Raw genomic sequence first — 13,970 nt, 5'->3', positions numbered from 1 at the left:
GCGTGCATTTCATGTTACTAGAGTCAGTATGAAAAGAACTATAAAAGAAAAAACGACCTAAACAAAAACTGACTAGAACTAACAGAAAACAGGAGATTGCATTAGACAGATGGTGAAAAAAGTTTGAACAAAATAAGCAAAATAGACATGGGTTACAACTTTGGAACAATCGTAGATAATACTAGACGTATTATTACAACTAAACGAACTATGCAAAATAAGAAGAAGAAGGGTTTGAGCCACAAGACAATATCCGAATTACAACCCTGATATAACTCGGACAACATAAATGATAACAAAATAAACCACCAAAACTCCTCCTTGGCTAGCCAAGAAAGGAGTGTATTTCCAATTACCAAGCTCGACATCTTAGCCACTGAGTTCCACATCAATATTACTAGAACCTCCACAAGTCTCCATCACATTGACCTTAGCAAATAGCTTTTGGGTCCCTTTTGCCAACTCGTTCTTAAGATCAACCTCTGGAACCGAGACTGATAGCGCTGAAAACTTCGCGATAAGTGGTCCTCCAAGGGATTCAGAGGATTTCTCATATTCCTTTTCAATACAAATCATGCCCAACATATGCGTCTCATATAAATAGGCAATGGAATTTGGCTAGTATCCGCTGCATCTGGCACTATGACCAGAGCTTGGGTAAGGATAACATCTAGGAAGCTAGGTCGTGGCAGGGGTGGTGTCTTCCCAGCCATCCAAACCTAATACATATCCGCCATGTGTTGCCTTAACATCCTTTCCTCTTCAACCAACCTAGTGTCTTGTTCAACCAATTACTTTTGGGCACCAGTATCAACTAACTCAAATCTGTTGTCATCTGCCATTGCCTTTCGACTTTATGTTGTAGGGATGAGTTACCAGTTTAAGAACCACAAACCAACCACCCTTCTGCTATAATGATGATAACAAAGAGGGGCAAAATGAAGCCAACATGTTAGCGTTAGGCAATTTATCAGATAGAAATATCACATTGCGTGCAATGCACCTAGCAACAATTAACGATTCTAGAATGACTTCGAGGGTCACAAGGTCATTTGGTATCATCCCAATTTTGTTCATTTCAATCTTCTCTTTTCCTTCTTTTCTAGCACTTCTTGGCTTGCTCATTTTCCTTCTTCTTTTCTTTCTAATTATCACTACTTTTCTTTCCGCTCATTTCTCACATCCCATAACTTCATTCTTTTTTTTCTTTTTTCAATAATGATTCGCTCGAATCCTATGTAGGTTGCCTACGTATCATGTGTCACATGAATTAGACCAAGCATAGTTCTGAAAAAGTAATGGAAAAAATAAACTAAAAAACAAAAATCTTTTTGGATTTTCATTTATAACTATTTTTTTTCAAATACAAATGAGAAGTACGATGACAAAAGACTCGGCAAACTCTTACACCACCTAAAAGAATCAAAACTACTAGACAAGACAAGAAAGTAAAAGAAAACATGAAAACAGACTCAAAATATAAAAATCTCTTCAAACAAGCTCCCAAATGCGATGGTCCTGGGGTATCTGTCATGCTCGAGTTCTGGTACATAGATCCATGCCTGAATGAGAAAAATACGACCAAATAGATTAGTGACTCAAGACACTATGCGACGCCACGACACCTTCTATTGGACAAATGCAAGGCATGATTAAGGTTATTTTTGCAAAATGACCTACATGGCCAAAATGTGGCTAGAAGTGCAAACTCAGCAAAGGTGACCTAAGACATGAAAAAATTACTTTGTAGAAATAGCCTATGTGGCAAACAAAATGGCTAGAAGTGCAAACTCAACAAAATGGACCTTAAAAAGAGAGGACACCTTGTTGTGGACTTAGGACTCTAAGACATGGGTCACTAAACCACTTTTGCGAAAATGATTCAATTTTGCAAGAATGGCCGATGTGGCCAAATGCGGCTAGACATGCAATTCGACCAGGACGAGCCTAAAGTAAAGATATACCTAATTGTGGATTCAAGACTCTCCAAACACAATTAAACAAGCCTGTTTGCAAAAATAGCCCTATTTATCAAAATGGCCGACGTGGCCAAATATGGCTAAACATGCCCGATTTGGCTACGACCCCTGAAGCCAACAACCTAAGATTCACTAGAAAAATTGGACCCTATGTGGGCTGCCTACGTATCCCGCCCCGAAAGACGAGAATCAGGTATGCATAATTCGGGAGGATTGGACATGGGAGAAAGCTTTTGAAAAAAACACAACTAATTTGAAAAACTATTTTTTGTCTTTTTTGAAAAAATAATAAGAAAGTGTAATTTTTTTTTCTTTTTTAATCTTTTTAGAAAACTGGGCAAGAAAATAAAAGTGATAAACCCTCACTAATCTTTTTAACACATAGGATGATTGAATGTCATTTTGGGCTAGTAGGCCCATTTGACACATTTGGACATGCTTCCTACAAAGGACACGGTACCTAGGACCGGGCCCTGCTATGTCATAATGATATGATGCAAATAAAAATGACCTAAAGGCTGACCTACGTTTGGGGTTCACTAACAAGGCAATTCGGAGGAGCGTATGATCGATAGTGGCTGCTCAAGCTTTCCACCCACTCCATATGTCCGACGGCTCCCCCTTCTAAAATAAGGGTGACTCAACAAAGAGTTCGTGTACGCGACGCGTACTACGAGACTTGTTGCAGAAAGAATTGACTCAGGGTGATGCATATGATGACAATTATAAAGCAGTAACACATAAAGGAAAAACTGTAAACACATAAAACAACTAGCAAATAAAACAACATAAACAAAAGTAAATAAAAAAAACATAAAAAACCTCAACCGAATATTCTAAAAAGCCAGCAAGATCAAGTACCAGCTTGAACCTGCAATTCCCCAACAGAGTCGCCAGAGTTGTCACACCCTTTTTTTCACCTCACTAACCCTCTTAAAATATTAAAAAGATTTTGAAGCTTGAAAGGGTTTTCAATTTTGAAAGTGACAAAGATTGTGTTTAAAAGGATTTTTTCAAAGTCGCTACCTGACATTTGGTTTGGTGTGCCAGGTCACCGTTTTCAAAATAATAATTTTCCTTCAAAACATATTTGACTCTTAAACCAGTTTGCATCGGAGATTCTAGATAAGGGGGTTCATTTGACTTGGAGAGAAAGTGTTAGACATTCCCCAAGTTTCATGAAAGTCACAGTTGCGTAATCGATCTAGTTGGCTTTTAAAATATTCAAATTGAGGTAAAAAAATACATAAAAAGAAAATAAACACAAAAGAGGCTCGAGGCCATCCCCACCTAAGAAGAGAAAATAAAAAGAGGCTCGACAAATTCTCAATAGAACTGAAAATTGATTGTTTCAACGCTTGAACTGAAAATTGTGATGAACTGCGGACGGGGACTCGAATCGGCACCGGAAAGCTCGAAACCAAAATGACCTCCATCAAACTTCATCGGATTCCATGGTTTCGAATATCAATCAATTCAAGTCGAAATTCCGGTTGATATGAAATTTTTCGGTGAATCAGAGGCTGTCACAACCTTTTTTCTACTACCTCACTAACCCTCTTAAAAATAATAAAATAGATTTGTAAAGCTTAAAAAGGGTTTTTAATTACAAAGTGACAAAATTGTGTTCAAAAGGAATTTTCAGAGTCGCCACCTGACATTGGTTTCGGTGTGCCAGGTCACCATTTTAAAAATAATTTTCCTTTTAAAACACTTTGGACTCCAAAACTAAGTCTGCACCAGAGATTCGGGAAAGGAGGTTCATTTGACTCGGGGAGAAGGTGTTAGGCACTCCCCAAGTCCCGTGAAGGTCACAATTGCGTACATGATCCAGTTGGCTTTATAGGATACTCAAATTGAAGTGCAAACACCAAAAAAAAGTAAAAATAAACACGAAGGAGGATCGAGGTCGTCCCAACTAAAAAGGGAAAGAACAAAATAAAATAAAATACTAAAGTTCTATTCTACACTTCCTCGCGTCATCCAGTCTCTGGCTGTCATTTACATATACTTCGGGGCATAACCTGGATAATACTATATACAAATTTTGTGAGGCATTCCCTGGATAATAAACTAAAAGGAGCGACCTCTTACCTCAAACAAAATAGAATAAAAGACCTAAAGTTTGCCTTCCCCGGGTGATGACGACCTAACATGCTCCAAACAATTTAATTAAGAGTTAGAATAAAAGAAGTGATAAAATATTTTTCAAACCCAATCCAATATGCGCCATTCTTTAACTTTTAGCCCAAACCCACGGCATAAGACCTTTCAAACATCCAAACGATCATCTAATTTACTCAACTTTGTTAACTTAATTTTCTATCACTATATCATTAATCCTAAAGTCTCGAAACCTAACGGAACTCCAAATTTACTTTAGCTATTAAGAATTTACCCGAATATAAAATTACATGAAAGAAACACACAAACAATAATCAAAATAACCAAAAAAACTGGCAAACAAATTCTACTAAGGCATCACAAACAAAAATGAAACATTAATTTAAAAGATCAACAAAACGGATCAAAGAGAGATTAACGAGACTACCGGAAGCATTGAATTAAGCTAAAATAGTAAAAGAAAGGGAGAAGTAAACCTCGAATAGATATGAAATCCGACTGTTGGACAGTTAAACGATGCTAAGCAACGGAACCACGCATAAGATCTAAACCGAAAAACCTCGTCGAACTCTGACCGGACTACCTCGCTATCTCCTTGTTCTGCTATGTCTATGCGTGGGTATGTTTTTTTTAGTAGAGAACAAAACAAGAGCTCAAAATCAAAAGGGGTTCTGTTAGGAGTCTTCTTTGTGGGGATGGACAACTGATCTCGTTGGGAGTTAGGGAGAGACGGCTCGAGGCGGCGGCAGGGGTGTGAAGGTTATTAAGGTTGGTGGCCGGCGGCTGCCTTTAGTGTCTTAGGGTGGAGGTTTGAACGACGACTTTTGGTGGTGGGGAAAGTGGCAGAAATCAAAGAGGATCGTTGGTCGAGGGACTGATGGCGGCAAGGTCTTGTTCCGGCGAGTAAAGTGGCTGGCGGTGATGAGGCTAGGTGACAGTAGGGTGTGCGGCGGTCTAGAGTGGTTCAAGGGTTGAAGAAGAAGCTGTCGTTGGGAGCTCTTGTTTTTGTGTGTCTGCCCATTTTTTGTGGTCTTTGGTTAGGGTCTAGCAGAAGAAGCTAAGGGTGTTCTTAGAGTTTTTATGTGTGTTAAGGTTGAAGAAGAAAATGTGGAGATGGCTGAAGGGCCTGCCGATTTCTAGGTTCAGCTCCTAGGTTTTTTTTTACTCCAGAAGAAAGGTTAAGGATTAGGTCATTTTTAGGGAAGTGGGGGGTATGGGCTAAGGAAAAATTCCGAAAATGAGCCTAAGATTGGACCTATCAAAACACAAAATTGGCCCAAAACTCATTCTTCTTTTCCAAGGGTAAAATAAAAGTATCACAGATAATAAAGTATAATTAACAATTGACTTTAACTGAAATGGAAATAAAACAAAATAATTATATATATATATTTTCCAAAGATTATACTAAAAATAGGATAGGATTAGATTAAAATCATCGCAAAATTAAAATAATACTACTACCAAAATACTAATATCCTTGAAAACAAAGTGAAACTATTTTTTGTATTTTTGAATTTTATGAAAGGTAGATAAACTAAAAGTAACAAGATAAAATACCAATTACCTAAATAAAAGAAAATATTTTTGTAATTTTTATTTTTTGTGACAAAATAAAGTAAAATAGTCAAAACTAGTTAAAATAGTAATATTAGACCTAAACTAAATATTTAAATGCTAAAATGTGTAAAATCTCGAGGAGGGTCAAAAATTACATGTCTACAGAGGCTGGAGCTGAACGACAAACGTCGTCAGTGTTAGCGGCGGAGCGGGTGGCGAAATGGAGAAGAAGCCATCATTTTTGTTTTTTTCCTTGTCTTAAAAATCAGTAACATAAGCCATTTTCTTTCCCATATGTGACTGTATATGCGTGTGAGCTCTCAATTCCTCTCTATCTCTATCCTAATCTCTAGCCCCTTTTTTAATCTTGGAGAAGATAACCTGATTAGTTCTTTGTTAATCTTCTTCCTTTATTTCTCTAAATCTGATGGCTTGGAATAGAGGTAGAAGGGACGATGGGTTGTGGTGTTAGGGTGATGATATGCGGGCAACTACTGGTTTTTTTTTTTTGAAGGAAGGTGCCACTAAGGCCTTTTTTATTAGTGTTGAAAATCTCCTCCTCTCTTTTGATGTGGCTCAAGGTTAAAGGAAATGAGGGGCCCTAGATTAGTGGAATTAGGTCTCTTTTTAGGGAAGTGAGAATATAGGCTAAGGGCTTAATTTCGAAAATGGGCCTAAAAATGGATTGTTTTAGCCCAAATTTGATTCTTTCTTATTGAACAAGATTAAAAATACTACTCACATAAGTAATCCTACTTAAGTAGAAATAACTATTAAAATAAAACTAACCGTTAAAACAAACCTATTTTTGGTATTTTTCAAATATCATACTAAAAAATAAAAATGGAATTAGATTAAAATCATCGAAAAAATTAAAATAATATTCCTATAGAAAATACTAATATTTTTGAGAACAAATGTAGATAAACTAAAAGTAACTAGATAAAATATCAATTAGTTAAATAAAAGAAAATATTTTTGTAATTTTTATTTTTGTGATATAATAAAGTCAAAGAGTCAAAACTAGTTAAAATAGCGATATTAGACGAAAACAAAATATTTAAACACTAAAATATGTAAAATCTCGGGGAGGGTAAAAAATTACATGTCTACGCAAACAGAAATAACATGATGTATCAATAATAAATAATAGAGACTTAGATACGATATGCAAGTAAAAACTGAGAGTGAGTACAAATAGCATAAAACAGGCAGTTCAACATGTAACGCAACCTATGTGGGCCCCAACAGTACCAACACATAGCCTAAACATGGTTTCTAACATGATTTACAGTCAAATTTATATAACACACAAAGAGCATATAGCTAACAACAAGTTATTCAACTTTACAGTTTCACGGAATGGACCAAGTCACAATTCTTACGGTGTACGCCCACACGCCCGTCACCTAGCATGTGCATCACCTCCAAAATAATCACATGACACAAAATCCGGGGTTTCATATCCTTAGGAACAGATTTATAACTGTTACTTACCTCAATCCGACCAAAATGCTACTCCAAAATGCCTTTGCCTCGTAAGTTGACCTACGAATGTCCCGAATCTAGCCACAAATAGTACAATACAATCAATATAGGCTAAAGCGAGCAATTCCATAAGAAAAGTACTAAATTATAGCCAAAAATCCGAAATCGGCCTGAACCCGGCCCCCGGGCCCATGTCTCGAAATTTGACAAAAGTCACAAAACCCAAAAGCCCATTCACTCATGAGTCTAACCATACCAAATTTACTCAAATCCGATTACAAAATTCCATTCAAAACCTCAAAAATCTAACGTTCTATTCTTCCTCTTTTCCCCCAATTTTCTACCCCAAATCACAAATTAGATGATGAAATTAAGGACATAATCATGGAAGTTAGCCAAAACCAAGTAAGAGTCACTTACCCCAATCAACTCCACGAAAATCCCTTCAAGAATCGCCTAAATCCATGGTCTCTAGCTCAAAATATAAAAAATGGATTCAAACCCTCGTTTATGAAATTTAACACTGCTTCCCAGATTTTCCTTCTTCGCGAACGCGGCCATCCACTCGCGTTCGTGTAGAACAATTCCGACTGCCTCTCAACTAAACCCCTCGCGAACACGACCAAACCTTCGCGAACGCGAACCTTTGAAAACTCTGACCTTCACGAACGCGACCCCTGCCCCGCGAACGCATAGACCAAAAGGATGGGGTCCCCAGCTGCCTCATTCCTCTTCCCGAACGTGTTCCACTTCTCGCGTTCGCGATGTCTCCACTGACCACACCTGCACGAACGCGGTCTCCTCTTAGCGAATGCGAAGAACAACTTCCATCAGCCTCCAAGAACACTTCGCGAACGCGAGACTTCCCTCACGAACGCATAAGAGAAAACCAGATGAATCACACCAGCAGTTATCAACTGTCAACCAAAGTCAAAAAATGATCTGTTAACCATCTGAAACTCACCCGAGGCCCTCGAGATCCCAACCAAACATACCATCAAGTCCAAAACATCATACGAACTTAGTCGAACCCTCAAATCACCTCAAATAACATCAAAATCACGAATTACACACAGATTCAAGCCTAATGAACTTTGAAATTTTCAAATTCTACAAACGACACCGAAACCTATCAAATTACATCCGATTGACCTCAAATTTTGCATACAAATCATAAATGACACCACGAACCTACTCCAACTTTGGAAAATCCAATCCGACCCCGATATCAAAAATTTCACTCCCGGTCAAACTTTCTAAAATTCCAACTTTCGCCAATTCAAGTCTAATTCTACTACGAACCTCCAAAACACAATCCGGACGCGCTTCTAAGTCCAAAATTACCTAAAGGAGATAACGGAATCATCAAAATTTAAATTCGAGGTCGTTTACACATAAGTCGATATCCGGTCAATTTTTCCTACTTAAGCTTTCAATTAAGAGACTAAGTGTCTCAATTCACTCCTAAATTACTCCGGACCTAAATCAACTAACCCGGTAAGTCATAATACAACTACAGAACGCAAAAAAAGCAGAAAATGAGGAAACACGGCTACAACTCTCAAAAGAACCAACCGAATCGTTATAGAAAAAATACATGAATCAAACTCGCTAACTAGTTTAGAGGATGAAAGAATTTTCTTACATGTGAAAGTAAGAAATGCTACTAGAAATTAAAGAAATTAAACGTACCATATCTACTTTCTTTTCGCAACACATGCATGCATATTTCCCTTTAAATTTTATAATATTATGAAAGTAGTCGTAACATGACAAACGAACAAAATTCTCCATAGATACAAATAAATGTAATTAGGAGTCATTTGGAAGCTTCTTTCATGTGTTAAATTAAAGATCTTTTTTTTCAAAGTTAATACTATCATTTTAGTATTCCCTCCGTCCCAATTGTTTGATACATTTCAGATTTTGAGAGTTAAATTTTTTAATTTTGACCGTGTATTCGGATGTAAAATATTTTAAGTTTTTTTTTCTTAATAAAATTACATATTTAAATAACTACATAAAAAGTACTATAAATTATAATAAGTAACAATTTAAACTATTTAAAAGGTATATGAAAAAATTCTGGTCATCAAAGAAGAACTCGTTTGCCTCTCAGAATTCGAATTGTGCCTCAAACAAATTGGGATTGAGGGAGTATATAATTTTAACGTGTTGATATTTTCTTTGGAGTTCATAATCACGATTTCAACAACAACAGACCAGTGTAATCTCACAAGTGGGGTCTGAGGAGGATAGTATGTACGCAGATGATAAACGGCTAAAAATGCATATTTTTCGGTGTACTTTCATCTCATAACTTGTGTGGTTGCGGGAGGTTACATGAGTTTTTGTAGTGAATTATGCTCATTACATTCATTCTTATGTGTAGGAGCAAGTTGGGCGAAATGTGAGCAAAAGAAGTTAATTCGGGACCAAAAGACAAAAGAAGAACTTTGCTCGTTCACTCTCCCGTGCATACGAGAGCAATGGCGGATTTATGTTGACGGTTATGGGTGCTCAAGCACCCATTACTTTTGGAGTCATGAATTATTATTTATATAAAAAAGATAGTACCCCCTCCGTTCCAATTTATGTGAACCTGTTTGACTGGTCACGAAATTTAAGAAAAAATGAAGACTTTTGGAATTTGTGATCCTAAGCAAGTCATAAAGGGGTCAGAGTATTTGTGGTTATAAAAGCTTCTCATTAAGGGTAGAATTGGAAGTTTAAGCTAAACTGTTTCCAAATTTAGAAAGGAGTCATTCTTTTTGGAATGGACCAAAAAAGAAATAGGTTCATATAAACTAGAACGGAGGGAATAATTCTTACAAATATATTACTTGAGCACTTATCTTAATAGTAATTTCTAGATAAATAATAGTTCAACACCCATAACTTACAAATTCTAGATCCACCACTGCACGAGATAGTGAACGAGCTAGCTGAGGAAAACTTGAAAAAAAAAATAGCGAACTAAGCTAAAAAAGCATGAAAGTGCACAAGAGATTTGGGAGGCAAAGACAAAGAGAAGTACTTCGCTCGTTCACTCTCGCGTGCGCACGAAAGAGGGAACAAGCTAACCTGAAAAGTCTTTTCTTGTATTATTTCGCCCCATGCTAACCATATCCCATATAAATAGTCTTTAAACTCACTTTTGAAGGGGGAGAGTCGACCTAAGGAAAGAGATTTGACCTAAGGAGGCAAGAACACACAAGGAGCAAGGCGGAGAATTCTTCTACGAGTTTTTCACTTTCTTCTTCCATTTTCATTATTGGTTATGAATTTTAGTATTGTATTTACATACTTTTATGAGTAGCTAATTCTGTTATCTAGGGTTTTGATGAAACCTTTTGTAGGATGAATTCTTGATACGTTTTGATATAATTGAATCTTTGAATTTTTCTATTTGTTCAATTACATGCTTATTTTAGTTAATTGAAGAGCTATCAATTAACGGTGCCTATTTATTATGTATTGCTTGAAAAAGAATACATATTTAGGTGGTTGTTGAACAACGTCACTCCTAACATATATGAGAGATCAATACGACGGGTTTAAAAGTTGGATTAGAGATAACGAAGCTTTGACGTGATCATAGCGAGCAGTGAAAAAATGCGAGCTAGCGTAATTCAAGATAATATGACTAGTACATTATTGTAGTTGCTCGATAGAGAATTATGATAAGTCGAGCGCTCACGATCAGTAGAGAATAATTATGCAAAATTATAAAAGATATAGCGGGAAGGATTCCGATAATTGGGGAAATCATAACTCTAGACATCCTTAATTTAGTCTCCGACCTTTAGTAGCTTAGTTATTAATTTATTAGTTAATTGGTTAAACATAAGAATCTTAATATTTCTAACTTAGGAATTGTTCGAACTTGTCTTCTTAGTGATAGTGAACAATTGTAGCTAAACATTAGTTCTCTGTGGAATTGTACTCCGGACTCTTTGACAAAATTATATTTGCAGCGGCCGCTTGTCTTTTTTAGGACTAGAGTTGGACGTGATTACCAGACCTTACCCCTACCTTCAAGAAGGCAGAGAAGTTGTTTCTGAAAGACCCTTGGCTTGAGAAAGATAAAAGGAAGGGCAGCAACAATCACACCAATTCTAAAATGGAAGTAAAAGTACAAAGATACAAAACTAAATCTGAGTATTGTAATCAGAAGGCAGAAACAAAAGCTACGACAAGTAATCACATAAATCAAGGCATACGAAAATAAATACATAATGCTACTCATATAAAAGTTACTGTTACAGACAAGGACAACGTTAGGCGACCTATTCTAACCCTTTACCTTTATTCTCAACCTCCAACACCTTCCTATTCCTGGTCAAGTCCTTAGTGAGCTGGAGCAATGCTATATCATGCCTAATCACCTCTCCCCAATACTTTTTCGGCCTACCTCTACCTCTTTGAATAATTAAAAAGTTAAAACATGCTAAAACACTAAGATGGATTCAAGATTAAAGTTAATAGATTTGCCGTCATTTTATAATGTTATAGGGCGAATGTAATTACAAGAGCAAAAGAAAAAGAAATGCGATTTTCGGAAAACAAGGAAGAATAGAAATGATAGCTGACCATCTATTTGGACAAAACCATCGCCACCACACCTAAGTAGGTTTTAAATTAAGAGAAATTTTCATAAAACACTTTCTTTTAGTGGTAATTAGCTATCTATAGATACCATTTGCTATATTACAGATTATAGATACATTTTTTGTAGTTATAAGATGTATTGGATGTATTTAAGCTATTATATTCATGAATACAGTAGCAAAAATAGGCGTGAATCAGGGAAGTTCAGCTAATCAATTGTTGTATTCGAGTGTATTCGACAGTATTCATGACATGAAACATGGGATTACAGTTGGACAGATTATTGTATTCGACTGTATTTGAATGTATTCACGGCGAGAAACAGGGGATTACACTGTTTTTAAATGGAAAGTAAATAAATTAACATAATAGACTCCTAATATAACTCAACAAACTCAATTATAACACACAAAATTTGTATTTTCAGTTATAAAAAAGATTCTCAACTGAAAAATACCCTAATCACGTAGCAATCTTCAGAGAGATTATATAATACATCTGAATACATAAATTATATTCATTAAAAAACATATGAATACATTCATGGCATATAACGAGACCGTGAATACAATAAAATACATAGAATACAATGGGATACATTGAAATACAATAAAAAAAAAGATTGTGAATACAATGAAATACATGGAATTCAGCGAGACACATTGAATTACAATAAAAAAAATACAATGAATACAATGAAATACATGAAAATACAGCATGATACTTTGAAAATACATTGAAATATATTAACAAAAAATCAAGTTGTTCAGTCCCAAACTCCGTCGTCTTTGTTCAAGAACAAACCCTAATTTCCGACGAATCTGCCGTCGAGCAAAAACCCTGAATCTCATTGAGCCGAAATTCGAATCTACATATACAACAACTTTTGAGAGCAGCTCGATGACAAGAACTTTGAGCAGTACACCATGAAGTTTTGCCAAAAGAAGACCAGTAAATCGGCTATACTGTTTATGATTTCTTCTCTTTAGTTTATCTTATTTTGCAACGTGACTTCCTGTGAATTAAAAATGAGGATGAGAGACACGAAACGTGGGATTTCTCAGCGTTCCTTTTACCACCGTGATGAGACATCGTGAACTTGAAATCACCGTTTGTGACTAATGGTAGGTGATGTGGGTGAGAGGAATTTTGAGATTGAGCATCGTGTTTTTAGGGAATGGAGGAAGAGAATGACATGTATCAAAGTAGAGAGAGAAAGAAAATAGTGTAACTGAATAGCGTATTTAGTGGCTTAGGGGTAGGAGGTAACCAAAATTAGATATTTTGCTATAAACATTAAAAGGTATCTATAGAATATAATTTTTTTAAATGGTATTTATTTAAAATAAATAAGGTGTTAACATTTGTTGTAGGAGGTAAAATTCCTTAAATTAATACAACAACAACATATCCAGTATTATCTCACACCGTGGGATCTGAAAAGGGCAGGTGTTAAATTAATGGATAGTGAAATTTATAGACAGAAATAACGATAAATTGTGGTAGATTTCGCTTCCTCTCATAGCTTCTATGTTAGAATTGTTTGGAATTATTCAAAGATTTTATATTATACACAAGAGAAGGTCACAGTAAGCTCTGGCTCGAAAAACTTAAAGCGAAAGTGAGGACAATATTTGTAGAATCCTAGAATAAGCACAACAAGTTGAGATGGCCGAGTTGGTCTAAGGCGCCAGATTAAGATTCTGGTCCGAAAGGGCGTGGGTTCTCAAATCCCACTCTCAACAATGAACTTTTTTTCTTTTGTGCTCTTACATAATTGTTCCATATTTGTTTACATAATTAGCACTTTAGCAGCCAGCAACCTCATATAAATATTTTTTTTCCCTTGTGTCAAAATAATAACTAAATCCATTCGTCCAATCCAGTTGCAAGTCTTGAAAGCCCATGAAATCAACTTACTTAGCAGCCAACAGTCTTATCGTTGAAGATCTACCCAATACGTAGGCAAGCCAAAGCAGGAGTTGAACTAAGTGTTACTTGGATTTGAGAAGAGCTAAGGTCTGAGTGCTAAAACTGTAAAAAAAAAAAGGAAAAAAAAAACTTATTTTGTTAATTGAATGGACATAGAAATTGTTCCAGGGAAAAAAAACAAGTCTAAGGAATGGCTTCACGCGACGTACATATCATAAGTTTTCTTTAATTTGCTCAATATTCACTGTTCATGGACTACTTTTTCTAGTTTTGGTT

General features: G+C 36.0%; 1 non-coding gene across 1 annotated transcript; it reads left to right on the top strand.

Annotated features, from left to right (window-relative positions):
• The first annotated feature begins 13,424 nt into the window (after positions 1-13,424).
• TRNAL-AAG (transfer RNA leucine (anticodon AAG)) lies at positions 13,425-13,507 on the top strand. The gene has a single exon. It is a non-coding gene; the product is annotated as a tRNA-Leu (tRNA).
• Positions 13,508-13,970: the final 463 nt, after the last annotated feature.

Source organism: Nicotiana sylvestris, chromosome 12 (assembly GCF_000393655.2).
Source record: "Nicotiana sylvestris chromosome 12, ASM39365v2, whole genome shotgun sequence".
NCBI classification, from domain to species: domain Eukaryota; kingdom Viridiplantae; phylum Streptophyta; class Magnoliopsida; order Solanales; family Solanaceae; genus Nicotiana; species Nicotiana sylvestris.
The sequence above is the reverse complement of the archived record's forward strand: the minus strand, read 5'-3'. Positions and strand labels throughout refer to the sequence as shown.